Source organism: Mugil cephalus, chromosome 15, assembly GCF_022458985.1.
Source record: "Mugil cephalus isolate CIBA_MC_2020 chromosome 15, CIBA_Mcephalus_1.1, whole genome shotgun sequence".
Classification (NCBI taxonomy): domain Eukaryota; kingdom Metazoa; phylum Chordata; class Actinopteri; order Mugiliformes; family Mugilidae; genus Mugil; species Mugil cephalus.
The window spans coordinates 7,244,120-7,258,907 of NC_061784.1; positions in this window are offsets into that span (position 1 = coordinate 7,244,120).

Genomic DNA, 14,788 nt, shown 5'->3' on the forward strand with positions numbered 1-14,788 from the left:
GTCGTTAATCAAGTTTTAAACTATAGTACTACCTTAAAGCTAGGTAAGACATTAGCTTTTTAAACATAGGGCACTAATGTTAGCTACATTAGCTAACTGTACATTATAGTTTTCCACTTAAATCGCCAAGGCAAAAACTGACGTGTGGGAGAAGTTCGGTGAGGCTATGGAAGAAGACCATCAGTCGGCTCCAAAAAGAATCTGGCAAACCGTCCGGTGCCTCAGGGGTGGTAGGCAGCAACTTGCTCACACCGTTTTTGGTGGTGACGGAGCTACTGACATTAAGTGGGGCTATTGTCGGGTGCTGGAAGGTATGGCTTTATAACCTTTAGACCTCAAATTGAGAAGGAGCAGCTCTTTACCCTCACTAGAGTGCTGGAGGGGTTTGCCCAACCAGTCCACATTTGTTTTTGGAGAAGGTTTATGACCCCACAGACATCCTGTGGGATGAGCCATTATTACATTATGAGTTGCTACAGTATAGTATAATAATAAAAGTCTGTCAAACACAACAGGGGTTGAATGTTGTATTCCAGGAGGTTTTAGGTTTATTACTTTTAGCATATTGTGCAAAGATGCCAACATTGTTCATCTTCAAAAACACAACTAAATCATCAGTATTCGTTGCAAGCTGTACATGAGGTTAAAAGCTGCACATACAGTACACTTGGTTTTGTACTTGTAAGCTCATATCTAAACCTCCGTTCACTCACCTTTGTTTTGCTGGGCCGCTGGGTTTTTGAGAAAAGATTTATCACTGAAGTTATTCTGTATTGATTTGCCTTTTTTTCAGACCTATCCATCCCACACGAGCAGGGAAATTGCTTCAGTCACATCTACAGTCAACATCATCTCTTCCCAGAATTCAATGAACAACAGTGTGGTAGGGGTTTTAGGCACATCCCAGATGTGGATGTGGACTTGCTGTTATTTCAGAGCCAAAGGTATTGCACTGCTCTGCTCACCAGTTTATTCAGTTCAAATACATAAGGGTTGGATACCAGGGTGTTGTTTATCAGGCATGCTGTGTGTTATGTGTGCTTCAGCTGAGAAAAGAGACTTTGTTGTTTTTAGCTGTGGTGATTGGTAATGAATCGGTGTGTTTCTGAGAGTGTTTCATGCAGAGCTATGACAGACGTGTGTATATATTTGGAGGTTGCAGTGTTGAAGGCTTGGAGTGATCAACCACTCATGAACAATCAGCCACCAACTGCCTGCTTTCCACCAGCCTCCTCTACCCCTGCTGGCAATTCCACAAATGCCAAACTGTTAGGACAAGAGGCTAGGCCAACACAGTGAAAATATGAAAGACATCCAGTGGTTTTCTTCCAGCATTTATGTATCTGTGTCATGTGAATAAAACCAATCCTTGTCCACACTGACCCAAAGGTTACCACTCAAAATCACTTCCTAAAAGAAATAAACCAAACAGGCACAGCCCACGCTCCAACTAGTGTCACAAAAGTCAGGGCGGCTGCTGGCCTATTAGGAAGTCATCATCATTCAATTACACCACATGTTACGTGTTAAAGGCGGCCTCTAGAAGATGACTGTGGCTCCGATTAGGTAAGGTGTGGAGATAGAGCTCTATCATAGTCCTGGTGCAGAGGGATACGTGAGAGGCCATTTGTCAGCTGAAATGCATTGCTCACAGCAGTTTTAATCAAAGAGCACTTTGTCCTTTTGATGAATGGAGTGGTGGAGGGGTGTTCAGCTCTGAAGCACTTTGTGGAAAATGTTGGTTTGGAAGGATGCTTCTGTTGCAGTAGAGGCTGCACAACTGTGATCACTGTTACATTGTTATTAATTTAAACGAAGACATCTTTATTTTGGACTTATTCATTAATATAATGGTGATGTTTTTGGACATCCCATGCATATCCACTTTTCAGTGAGATTGTTGGCGTTGTCTACTCAAACCTTTTGCTCTCCTAAAAGAATCATTGTAGCAGATCAGTGTTTTTTAGTTTTGTTATGTTTAAAGGCTTCACATGGCATTATAATGAGATAAGAGAGATTTAGTTCACCCCCCAATGGATTACAAAGAGAAAGAGGTATAATTAAACTAATCCCAAGATGGCTGTCGCCATTTATAGGAAAATTCATTATCTCTTATTCTACTGGCAATGGGTTTACAAGCCATTTCAGTGGAAATTACAGATTCATTGAATGCACAGTGCATTCAATGTGTGTGCTGCTAGAATAAAAGGTCAATGTATTTTCAATATATTTGCCTTTGAACCTAAATAATGTCACAAATAAAATTCTGTTCAACATTGCTGTACAATTTTGAATGTGTCAAGACAAGAGTTCTGACAAAAAAGAAAAAAAAATGATCTAATGAAAGAGATGGAGTCAAACTCATTCTTCAATCTATGGTTCCCTCTAAGACACTAGGCTCTCCATTAAGTCTTCACCCATCCATGTAATATTCTAAATGGCTCTAATACTGTTGACTAATGAGTTGGCTAATCTGAAGCATACAGTGAATCAGTGTAGAAACCAGTCACAATATAAGGATGCTTTCTGGTGGCCAAGCCTGCTATTTAAGTGAGTGAGAAAGGCGATGGTGGGAATAAAAAAACACAGTAAGTAAAAAAAAAAAAAAAAAATCAATAGTTGAATTCATCTCCCACATCACAGGAATGTATTAGCGTTGTTAAACACATTCCACTTAAGGCAGCAGATGAGCGTTTTTAAGACACATAAAATGAGTCATCGTTTAGACCATCTTTTAGTAGTGTGTCTCCACTAGCTATTAAACGCTGCCAGACGGTCATTAAGCTTCGTCTCATTTCTTGTCAAATGGTTGTGTCGATGTCACTGATTCATAGCCGCAGACGTCTCAGAGGCTCTCAGCTGATGGGAAAGCACCAAAGGGTCTCATCAATTTAAAGTTATGTTGACCTTAACTTCTACGTCTCCTCTCACACAAACGGCTGCTCACACTCCCAAGATTTATTGTCTAGAGTACATTAGAGATAGTTTTATATACAAAGATGAAATTTGCTGTTTTTGACTGAAGCTCTCCATTTTCAGTTCAGAGAAATAATACAAGGAAGTCAGTGTTTCCAAGTTCACTGGTCCTTCACTGGTTTCATTTATTTGCTAAATGAAACATTTCCTTCTCTACGTGGTGGTCTACGCCTTTCCATAATCTCTGTGATGACAGGCGATCACACTATATTTGGTTGCATCATTAATTAGTAGTAGCCTTCAGCTTAACATGCTGTCATTATGGCCAGTACCTTATTAGATGAGCCCAGGGCTCAAATTTGGCTTTGGGATCATTTGTTACCCTACACTCACCCCTGCCGTCCTCTCGGGGCTGCGTATGTACAGTTACTGAAATTATTTAAAATTACTGAGACACCCAGAGTCCAACTAGATTTCTTAGCTTTGAAGTAAGTGAACTCATCTTCTGACTTTACGCAAAACTCAGACTGCTCATGATAAATTCATTACAATGAAGAACCCCAATGCAGGCCCATGTTTGATTTCATACTTCTTTCATATTTCTGTCTCAGTTGCTGTTTGTTACAGCATTTGGTTGATACACATGAAGAATATCTGGAATGTTCTTAAACCATCATAACTGATAATGAATAACCTGGTCCTGGACCATTTATAATGTGTTTGTGGCCAATTTAATGTAATTCTTAGTTTTATCTGTGACTTGTATGGAACTACTCTGCAGACTGGAGTTTGCATTAGTCAAAAGTGGATTCACAGCTGTCTTAGTGGTGGTCTAATGGATGTTGCCTCGACCTACGTCATATTTGCTTTGTCACTGAGGCATCATCAAGGGAGAATGTAACATCATAGGAAAACCTTTTGTTTCAATGGTAAGTTGTAGACTGGCTATGGACTCTAAATACTAGTACCCTATGTCTTCTGTATTCTACCAATGTTGACCTCACCAAAAGCCTCAAGGAACATAACAGTTTCCAGTTTCTCACCTTTTTCAAGGTGCATCCTAATTAAACAGACTAAAAATGCTGCTCATCATTAGTTAATCGCAAAGAGGGCTCCTATGTCTTGGGTGAGAACAAGTGGACAGCTCCATGTACATTTATTTCTCAGTGTCATTCATAAGCATTAATCTACTCTTTTTTTTTGTACATATATTTACATTCAATATTTAATACAATTTAGCATCTTGTACTGGAATAATCTACAGCATGAGCATATTAAAGGCTAAGGAAGGACAAACAAAAAACTGAAGTACCTGCAAAACTACCAGTTGCCTCTAGTCATAAATCTAACAAGACAATATCCTGAAACCTGCACCTAAATTGTGTTTTTTGTGTTACTGTAATTGTACGCCAGTTTGGTATGTTACCACTGCACAGTCTGCAAACCTGCTAGGACTGTAGAGATTTGTTGCAAATCAAGAACAAGTGCTTCATTATCACTAGTGGTTGAGGCCGGAGTCCAAGTTGTTTAGAAACAACATTTCCCCAATTTGCAAAGATGTCAGGTTCTTTTCATTCACATAATTAAGCAGATGGTGTTGGGCACTTGTCCCTGTATGGGCCTCTTGATTCTGCATTAGTCCACGTACAGCAAGGCATTTGTACTGTCCAACTTGTCCCTGTCTCCACATTTATTTGATGAAAGCTGCGCTGTATTACACTGATGTTTCCACTCCTTTTATTTGAGACGATGCCTGATTGTTTCCAGGTGCTAGAGTAAGCATTCTTTGCTTTACCCAGTTAACACCACATTTTGCACTGCTCTCTGCTATTGAAAGAATTTTTTTCTCTGGCCTGGACCTGGTCAGAGGCACGAAACCGCAGTGACTGGCTTCTATTATCGTACAATAGCAGTGGCTTTACTCTAAGCTCCCTTCATACTGTATGCCTAAGCTTCTTACTCAAACTCTAAGAATGAGCCCAAGCACTCTGTGTCTTTTGGTCACTAAGCTCATGACTTTGGGCTCAGGTTGGAGTCTAGATTGACTGGTAATCTGAAGACTTTGCAATCTGATTCAGCTCCCGCTTCACTGCAGGGGTCTAGTACAACAGTGGCATTACCACTGACTATAGAACTGTCCCTCTGTTGATCTTACACTCTGTTTTGAACCAAACGAGATCAAGACCCCTAAATACTCAGTCTAAGCACGTATCCCGATGGCTTCGTGGTCCTCATGGCTGCACCTTGTCCTAGTACCCACTAGCGACACAATACTTCTGAGACAGCATGATTCCACATTAACATAACACAAGTATACTTTAGACCAAACTGTAGTCCAGTCCAGTAATCGGTTTCATTATCCATGACATAATTAGAATGGGACTGGACAAACACGTCAACAGTGGCACAAGAGTCCTAATAGAGTCAGTTGTGGGTAAGACCACATCACAGCATAACATAAAACATTTTGTGTATTGAGAGATTGTAGCCAAGTCTGAAATTTTAAGCGAGTGGAGAGTGACTGTGTAAAATACATTAATTACACAATGCACCCAGTACAGAAAGCAGAAGGGAGAAAGTTAAATATCCACTACCCTGTCATTTTGAACAGTGTGTGTTCTCACTACAAATACTCACATAATCAGTACAGGTGAACTTTTCCCGTGGGCAATGCTGTGAATCATTTCTTGCCAGAACGGTGACTTTCCATGTTCTTAAAACCAGTTAACAAATCAACTTGCCTTAGTCTCCACCCTTTTCTTCCACGTGGCTCACTAAGTGTGACACTTAGCCGTTGCTCAGAGTCATTCTTTGGGCTCTGCTTCATTGGGCCCTGGGGCTTGCACCTTGGCATCCCCCCACTCCTGGTAGTGTAGATCCAAGAGTGGTTTCTTGTTTTGGATGAGGTGCTGATACTCTGTCTTAACTGTTTATTGGGATTTATCACTTGTTTTTGTCTGTTCCATCACATGGCACCAATTAGCCTCGCTGTGGACACCACCCTACCTAGTGACAGGGTGACAGGAATGAACAAACCCCTACAACATGATTAGGCAGCCATTCTTGAAGGTGCCATTTTATCCCATTTTGGGGGTATATTTTTAAGGGAGCTCTTTCAAAGACTCGTTTTGTCAAAAAAAATGTCTGCTTCTCTGTTTATAGTAACTCCACTGTTGCAGCCAAATGATTTATTGATACTCTTAAATGTTTCACACCTCGTAGAAGCCTGGCAGGCAACAAGCCAGATTAGAGGCAAGACAGGATGATGTTTGGAGAGGTCACAAGTTACTGAAGTTTCAATATCCTAATTAAAATCTACAGTCATCCCTCTGGTCATTAATGCAGCTGTCCTCTTTTTAAGGGAAAGTGCTGCTTCCTCTCTTTTCTGAACTCTTTAATCTCCTCCTGTCTGTTTCTGCCTTGCTATGTTGGAAGGTGTTGCGTGGGAAGATACAGCAGCCGAGCGAGACATATAACGGAGGGCAGGGGTGCTGACAGTCAGCTATCAAAGGAAGCCACGTTGATTAGGCAGGAAACATGCCTCACTTTGTGGTGCATTACATTATTTATTTTTACATCTGAAGACTCCCCTACCAAGTAAGCAGCACAACAGTGTGTCATGGTTCTTGTGTTACCCAAATAGCTGTTCAGAGAGACAAGTAACTGCAAGCTTCCAAACGAGAAGGATTTTTTTGTGGATTTACACTCTTGGACTCAATGATTAAACAATAAATCAAGAAATATATATACGTTTGACATTGATTGATTATTGATTACAGCACTTGACTTTTGTTGAGAAAAAATCCTGCCAATGGCAAAATCACTTGCTGGAAGTAAATTTGTTTAATTTGGCTCTGGTATGTAATGGAAACGTTCCAGCTCTGCGCAAAGGTTTTTTTTTCCTTGATGAACTGTGGTGCAATTATATCTCAATTTCACTCTGACTAGTAGCAATAAATGAAAGTTGTGAGTACAATATATTAATGTGATTACCTTATTCGGCAAGCATAATCTGAAACTACGTAGTTGTGTGTGCGTGCGTCCGTGCGTGTACTTGTGCAGCTATCTTTCCGAGAACCAGTTTAAGTTTTATACCATCAGATTAAGGACATTTATGCAAAGTGAGGACATTTTGGCCAGTCCTCACTTTTTTGGTCTCACTTTTAAGGCTGTTTCGTGAGTGTGAGAGAGAGTACTAGAGAGTGCAAGCCACAGATTGACAAATAAGCACAATGTCTGGACCGTTGACTGGATAAATGAACTTGCAGACCGACAGGTGGTGTTCATGTTGACTCCTCTTCTCAAACCGGAGCAGTGATTTGTGGGCACAGAGAGGGAGACGTGGCTTGATCTCAGTTATCACAACGGTGTGTTGCTGATTGATGAAGGACTCAAACCAGAAAGCTCTTCCTGTTGACCTGTTTCCTGTTCAGGTCAGTAGTAGACAGCAAATGGAAGTGATGGATGTTGGGCCTCTGAGTAGGAGAACAAGTGAAGCTAGACAGACTTCAAGAGTTTTCCCCAAAGCCACAGATCTGCTTGCCTCACCTGTTCAGATAAATTAAAGTAGTCTGCAAATTACACACAATCTGATTCTGTGGATTATTTAGCAAAAGTATACAGAGTCTCAGCAGAAAGCATGTTTAATGTCAAATGTCAGATGAGCAGAAATGGGAGGGACAGCTTTTATGCCATGCAGATATCTGTATCAGCCATCAGCATGCCCCAGCTATCTGGTAAACACTGGAACTGCTAAACCCGAACACCTTACATCGTGTTTGTAAGATGTTAAGAAGCTCAGCTTACCATTAGTCACCAGCTACTGTGCAGCCTCACACCTGAGAAAATGCTATGTTTCAGCTAGGGCTGGGCAGTACACTGGTTATCGGCATACCAGTGTATTTGATAACGCAACATTCGGAACACTGTGCCACGAGACACTGGTTGAGATTGGACCATTTTCAGTGTAGCACTTCTAAATGCGCATTAGGGCGACTGCATCACGGGGAGGCATGGTGAAGATGGAAACATGGAAAAAGTTTTTTTTTTTTTAAAACATTTTATGAATGAGAAATATGTCAAAATAAATGAAACCGTAATTGTCCCGTTTCTTCATTTCATCTTGATAACATTTAATTCTTTCTTTTTCTTTTTCCGCATCAGCAGGCAGCATTAACTTGGACCTTGCAAACCTGTTTTACTACTAGTGTGGGATTATTTTACTATTATTACTCATCACACAGTAAAATAGCCCATCCTTAGTCAATCTACTGCGTTAATTCCTCTCTCAACCAGTAGAAAATATTCAGAACATGTGATTATGCATGAAAAAAAAAAACGTAATATACCGTGATACAGTCAGAATTTTGGAAAATACAGCTCTACTTTCAGCTGTATCCAGTATTCAGTTTACCATATTCAATGTAGCTTCCAAAGAAATCATTGACTTGAAGGTGTTTTTCGCTACATACATTCTTGCAATCCACAGATTTCCAGCATTGTTGCCTTTTACCTTCGTACATTACACAATCTTGTAACTGCCAGCCTGCGTTAAGACAGTATTAAGAGCGTATGATAGCGATATGTGTGAGAGTAGGAATGAAGAGAGAATATTTGGGAGCTGTTGATCAGTCCGTCATGCACTGTTCATCTCAGCGGCTGCCATCATCTTTATCCTAATCATTTCCCCCTGGCAGCTGATTGCTTTTTACCACACTAATAATCCAGGAGGCACACACACACATACACAGCATATCAAAGAAGGATCTGTGTTGACGTCTGACAGCTGTGTTCAACTCATGATCACTCCACCATGTTGAGTTTCTGCCAGAGGAAACGGTGAGAGAGCATTTGATTTCTCCTACAGCGCGGGGAGGAAGGGCGGGTGGAGAGGGATGGCAGCAAAATTCATTAATTCCAGCGATTTGCCAGTCAAAGCTTTTTTTTTTTCTTTTTTTTTTTCAGCCAGACTGAACATAAACAAACACAATCATGTGCAAATGAGTCCAAATGAGATGTGACAGTTCTATTGGGCTTAATTTATTAGCAGTGATTATGCAGGCCCGCTTTTCCACTGGCTGCCAGCAGAGACGACTGAGCGTAAATAAAAGAAATCAGCAGCTTTATGAAAAGTGGATATTATTAACAGTGATGGCTAAAGCTGCTGGCCTGATGAGATTCATTTAAGCACTGATATGCTCAGCCATTATGGAGGGAATTGTATTTTTCTTTTCTTTTTTTTTTTTTTTTTGCTTCTTGAGCACTCAATTCAAGCTGGAAATGAGCTTTTCAGGCCCAGCTCCAGGCGCTATTGTTACAGCAGGGTTTAAGCGGACACTGAATTCTTAATACAATATTTTGGGTTTCATCCTAATAGTAGACAGTGTGAGGAAGTTTGATGCCAAATTGAAAAGAGAAAGATATTAAGTCTGTTTACACATACTGTATATCATTACATTATCTGAAAGCTTTCCCCATTTATTCTACAACATATTTGCCTTAAGTTGGCACTGAAATATACTTTTTTACAAAATTAAATTGGTTTCAGAGTCAAAATCTTGCTAGAGCATCAGTGTTGGAGAGACATGTAAATTGTAAAAGATCTTATATTACAGTCTTTAAAGTCTAAAATTTGATAATCCCAATTTAAGGCCTTAAAAAGTCTAACATATAAACATATTTAGCGTCGTATGTCTTATTAGGTTTAGTCAAGTCTTAAATCCTTACGTCAATTTTTGAGCGTATGTTATTACGCATGTTGTTTAAATGTTCTCTCAGAGAGCTCATGGCACTCCAGCAGCAAACTAATTCAAAATGCACAGACTTGCGTGGTAAGTCATGCACCTATAGAGTGCAACACACGTAACACTATACACACTTGTTGGTGGGCGATTTAATCTACACTCCACTCGTGCAGACAGCTCTTGGTGATTGTACACATTGGTCCCGGTCTCTCTCTCTTAAGGCTATGAACGCCTCTGCTTATAATCCAATGTTATGCACTTAGGTTGAATGTAAGTTTGAAGTCGACGGAGACAGACCAAGAGGAAAGAGAGTGAGTTTCAAGCTGTGGATTTCAAACGGGGTCCTCACTTGTCGTCTAAAGAACCAACTGCTCTGACGTTCTTCTGATTGGTAGTCGGGTTGGCTGTTGGCCATTGGGACCAATCAACCAAGCAGCTGAATCTGCTCTGTGGGAGATCAGGCTGATTTGTCGAACGGAAACCTCTGCTGCCCACGAGTCAAAGGCCTGTGGGGGCTTGTGGTGTCATTTAGACACAGAATGGTGCCTGGCTCTAACAAAACAGGCTGTTGAATATGTTTTGGTGATTTCATTTTATCTGCAGCTCTGTGCTTAGATCAGTAGTCTCATTACGTCTGATCAGCATATTACAGTTGTCCGGTGGATCATGACAAAGCGCACTATATGAACCACAGAATTAAACACGTGTCGTCTTGTTATCATCGTGTCCCAGTCTTATGAAATAAGACTATAATGTCTTTTATCTGTGTGTTTGTTTGACAAAGTGTTTAATTTGCCAGATTAGTGTAATTCGCGTGTTAGAGATGAAAACAAAAACAACAGACAGAACAACGGTTGAAGAGCTTTAATTAGGCGTGTGAAGATGCTCCGTAATTGCCTTAGCTTGGTGTTATAGTAAACATGATTGTGTTTGCGCGTTCGCCTGAATACACGTCTGCTCCCACTGCACCTTATCAGATAGATTTTAGGATAATGTCGAAGGTTTATGAGCCTGGATTTGGAGCAGATCTTGTTGTTACTTATGACGGCTGCATTCAAACCCCAAGTGTTTATGTGTATATGTGTTGTATTACCCATTAGAGAATAATCGGTAACTGGTCAAAAGTTGACTGATTGACACTGATGTTAACACCTTTTTTTTTTTCAGGAATAAAATGCAGGTAATGTGATGTTCCACATCATGCTCACCAGTCATGGCAGTGAAGTACATCTACTTCACCACTGCATTACATTATTGCCTCACTATACGTATAACTAGTTTGTGAAATAATCAATAACTCAACAAGTTTCCCATTTCCCATGATGATAACTAGCTACAAGATAATAAATATTACCTTGCTAAAGACTTTAACTGAGTCAGTAATGGCACAATGAACATAACATTAACGTTACAGTACCTCAAAGTAATCAGACAACTGCTACCAGAGTAGATAAGACCTGAGCAAGTTAGCATAACGCAGTAACGGCGTGCAAACAGTTGTGGGCTGTATTTATTTTCAGCAGCGCATGGACAGTTATTCTATGTTAAAAATGCTGCTTGTTCTTCACAAGTTCTGATAATAAAAGGATTTGAAAATAGTAAACATTTTTACTCCCTTCAGTTTATATCTTTGTAACAAGTGTTTGGAACTATATTTATCAATTGAAAAATGGAAAAATTTAATCGGCCGATATATCAGTCATCGGAAATTTTACGCCCTAATATAGATACAGGCATCGGCTCCAAAAAATCCATATTGCTCAGGCTCCAGTCCAGGTTGGTACTGCCTCTCGCCCTGGGATAGACTCCCACAGGCCCCACTTCGACCCAGTGGGGTAGGCAGTAATAGATAATGATCTGTTTTGATCTAGTTTTCCTTCCCCAATGAATGGTACTCAAACGACCCATTGTTGACCATATTCTTGAGTCTCACTGTGTAGTAGTAGTAGTGGTTTTTTGGGGATAGATGTAAAGACTGTGCTGTAAAAAGATGGCTGTTGAGCTTGTTATTTTGTTAATATACAATACCGGTCAAACAGTACGTAGTATCCTTAGTATAGTTGGTCAGGGCCTCATCCTACAGCAAGACAATGACCTAAAACTATAGTCCAAGCTCTACCAGAACTATCTCAGGATAAAAACAAAAACATGAAGTGAACAAGCCAGTCTCTAGACTTTAACCTCACGGAGCTGGTTTGTGATGAACTGGACAGAAGAGCGAATGCAAAGCTCCCTACAAGTGCCACACATTTCTGGGAAATTCTGCAACAAAATTGGGAAGAAAAATATTTGATTTCCATTTTAGAAAGAAAAAATGTCAGAAGTGTGTTCACATGTTAAATCGGCCAAAGATGGTTACTTTGATGTGTCGAAAGTTTACAATAAACTGCTTTCATTTCAGAGTAAAATGAGACATTAAACAACCTACATTTCATTAAAAAAAAGAAGGAAATATTGGTGTGCAGTAAAACTTTTGGATGATTGAGAACCTCCATAGACATACTAAACTGCTAGAAAACCTCTCTAATGCTGTGTTGTCTGTATGTGACTAACTATAGAAATAATTAGCAGATGAAAATAAAAACAAATAATGTGACATGCTTTGGAGTAGACAGACACTTTACACGTGAGTCTGCACATTAAACATTAAAGTGCACACATCAACTTAATGTTTTCACTTGTGTACTTTATAAGGGGGGAAAAGCCCCCTAGGTGTTTCTGGAACAGCCGTCATTGTCCAATGCACCAGCGGCTACAGGCCTCCAGAGTAAACCTGACAAATCTGTCCAGACCTCCCAGTGTGTGTGTGTGTGTGTGTGTGTGTGTGTGTGTGTGTGTGTGTGTGTGTGTGTGTGTGTGTGTGTGTGTGTGTGTGTGTGTGTGTGTGTGTGTGTGTGTGTGTGTGTGTGTGGAAGCATCACAGATATAGAAGCAGCTGATGGCTCTTCTCCCAAAAGAGTGACTCTAACAGAATATCCTCTCTGTCAGTGAGCTGTTAATGACCTTTTTGGGGCTGTTTGCAGCCTTTGAGTGATGAGCCTGTTGCAGAGGCCTTAAAACCCATTACATGTTCTGATTGTGTCAATCCGATGCACTAATTGAGCGCCATCCCTCAGCCACTTTTCATCAGTGAAGAGCCCATGCTGGTGAAGTGATTTGGATATAATTTGCGCAGTGAGAGCCTCAATCACAAGAGACAAACATTTTCCCTCTCATTAAAGAGCACATTAAAGATTATCTTCTCTAGTTGCCACAGTGACTCTATCTAATATGATTTGCTGGAAATGTGCGGAGAACAATTTCTCCGTGTGATCCGGCGAGACTTGTACTTTCTCTCGTCTCTTCTCTCGCCTCCTCTCTCTTCTGCAGTAAGTGAGTCTAAAGAGACCTCTTTGATCTTGTCTCATTGCTCTCAATACTCCAGACTGAATTTAAATCACAAGGCCGACTATTTTAAGAACAAAGCTGCCGTCTTGCTGAACAAGGGAAGAGAGGAGCTCACTTTTATTTCTCCCCACTATCTGGTCAGGATGAAATTTGCTAGACAGTAGGAGAAGCCGTGCTGATTGGAGTGTGTCTGTTGAATCCATATGAAGAACCAGTTTCGAGGACATATGATGCGACTGTCACATTTTAATCACAGAGCGTATAGCTGCTCAGAACATTTCTTCAGCTTGTGTGTCACCAGGGTCACATTTGTTAGTACGGCGGTCTCTAATTTATAGAGTACTTTATTACAGGCAACGACATTCTGAGTTGAAACTGCGTACACATTCATTAAATGTCATTTGAAGGATCTGAATTTTTAGATGCTACTATAGAAATGTAATTATTTATCTACACTTGACAACAGAAATGCATGTGCATATTTGTTGCATACATATTAAGTATATTGATACTGATCACTGGACTCTGATCCGAGCAGGTGTAATCAGCTCTACCCACATTACAAACACTGTCAGCATCTCAAAGGTCCCTCTGTTTTGCAGCCTGCACAGAAAGACGTATTCTCATTTTTCATGGTTGCACTTTTCAAAAAAGCCAGCACACATGCCACAAGAAAGGTCACTGGGATCTGAATAACATTAACAACATTTACAGCCTCCATTTCTGCCCGCCTCTGCCATCCAAAAAAAAAAAAAAAAAGACTTCCACCTTCCCCCGTCCTCCACAGGTAGCTCTTAAGGAAACAGTCCTCACACCACGTATAGTAATGTACGGTTGTTGTCTCTCCTCCCCGACTCTCGCCCCGACAGATCCGTGGCATCTCTATTGCTTTTATTTTGCTGACTGACAGGAAAATTACTGGCGGAGGGTAAACAAGAAGGGGCAGTGGCAGAGGTTGGAGGGATGGGGGGATTTCAGCTTGACAAAGGGTCGCGGCTGAAAGCTGCATAAAACCTTACTTATGAAAGGGCACGGCTCCCCGCAGGCGGTGTCTCTTTGCTGAGAGACAGGCACAGCACTGACGGGTAAGAAAACGCATTCTAACACGGCTAAAGCTTCTCACATGGGGGCAGTGTTGCACCACTTGTTACAGTGTTCTACACTTAAACCAACTCCCTCCTCCTCCTCCTCTGATGTGTTACCTTTACTGCAAAGGCATGCGGCAGGCGTCCTCTGCTCTGGGTCTCCTCATTTCCTCCTCTTATATTGTCTCTGATAAAAGACGGCCACTCCAGAGACGATCAAATCCCACAGCTGTCAACTCTTTGGGACCGGGTCCCAGTCTTCATGTGTTGTACACACTTCATACATCAATTATCCAGAGCGAACATGATATTTGACATGGCTTTGGAGTTTTTTTGTTGATCGAAGCTGGCAAAAAAATGTGTTGTCGGTGCAGAAAATCCTTAAACTGAGACCGACAAAAATGCTGGATTATTTATGGATTACAGATCATGACCATAAACCACGTGCATGCACTTTTATTCAGATACAAATACTTTCCTTTCGTCTTTTGTTTGGAATGCATGAATATGTTGATGTGATTCTGATCAAACTGCAAAAAATGCGCATTAGAGAAGATGGTGCAATCATCACAAGGTTTTACAAAAAAAACTTGCCTATCCTACAGTATTTGTCATACCTAGTTGTTGTTTTTTTTTAATGAAAGGTTAAATCTTTTG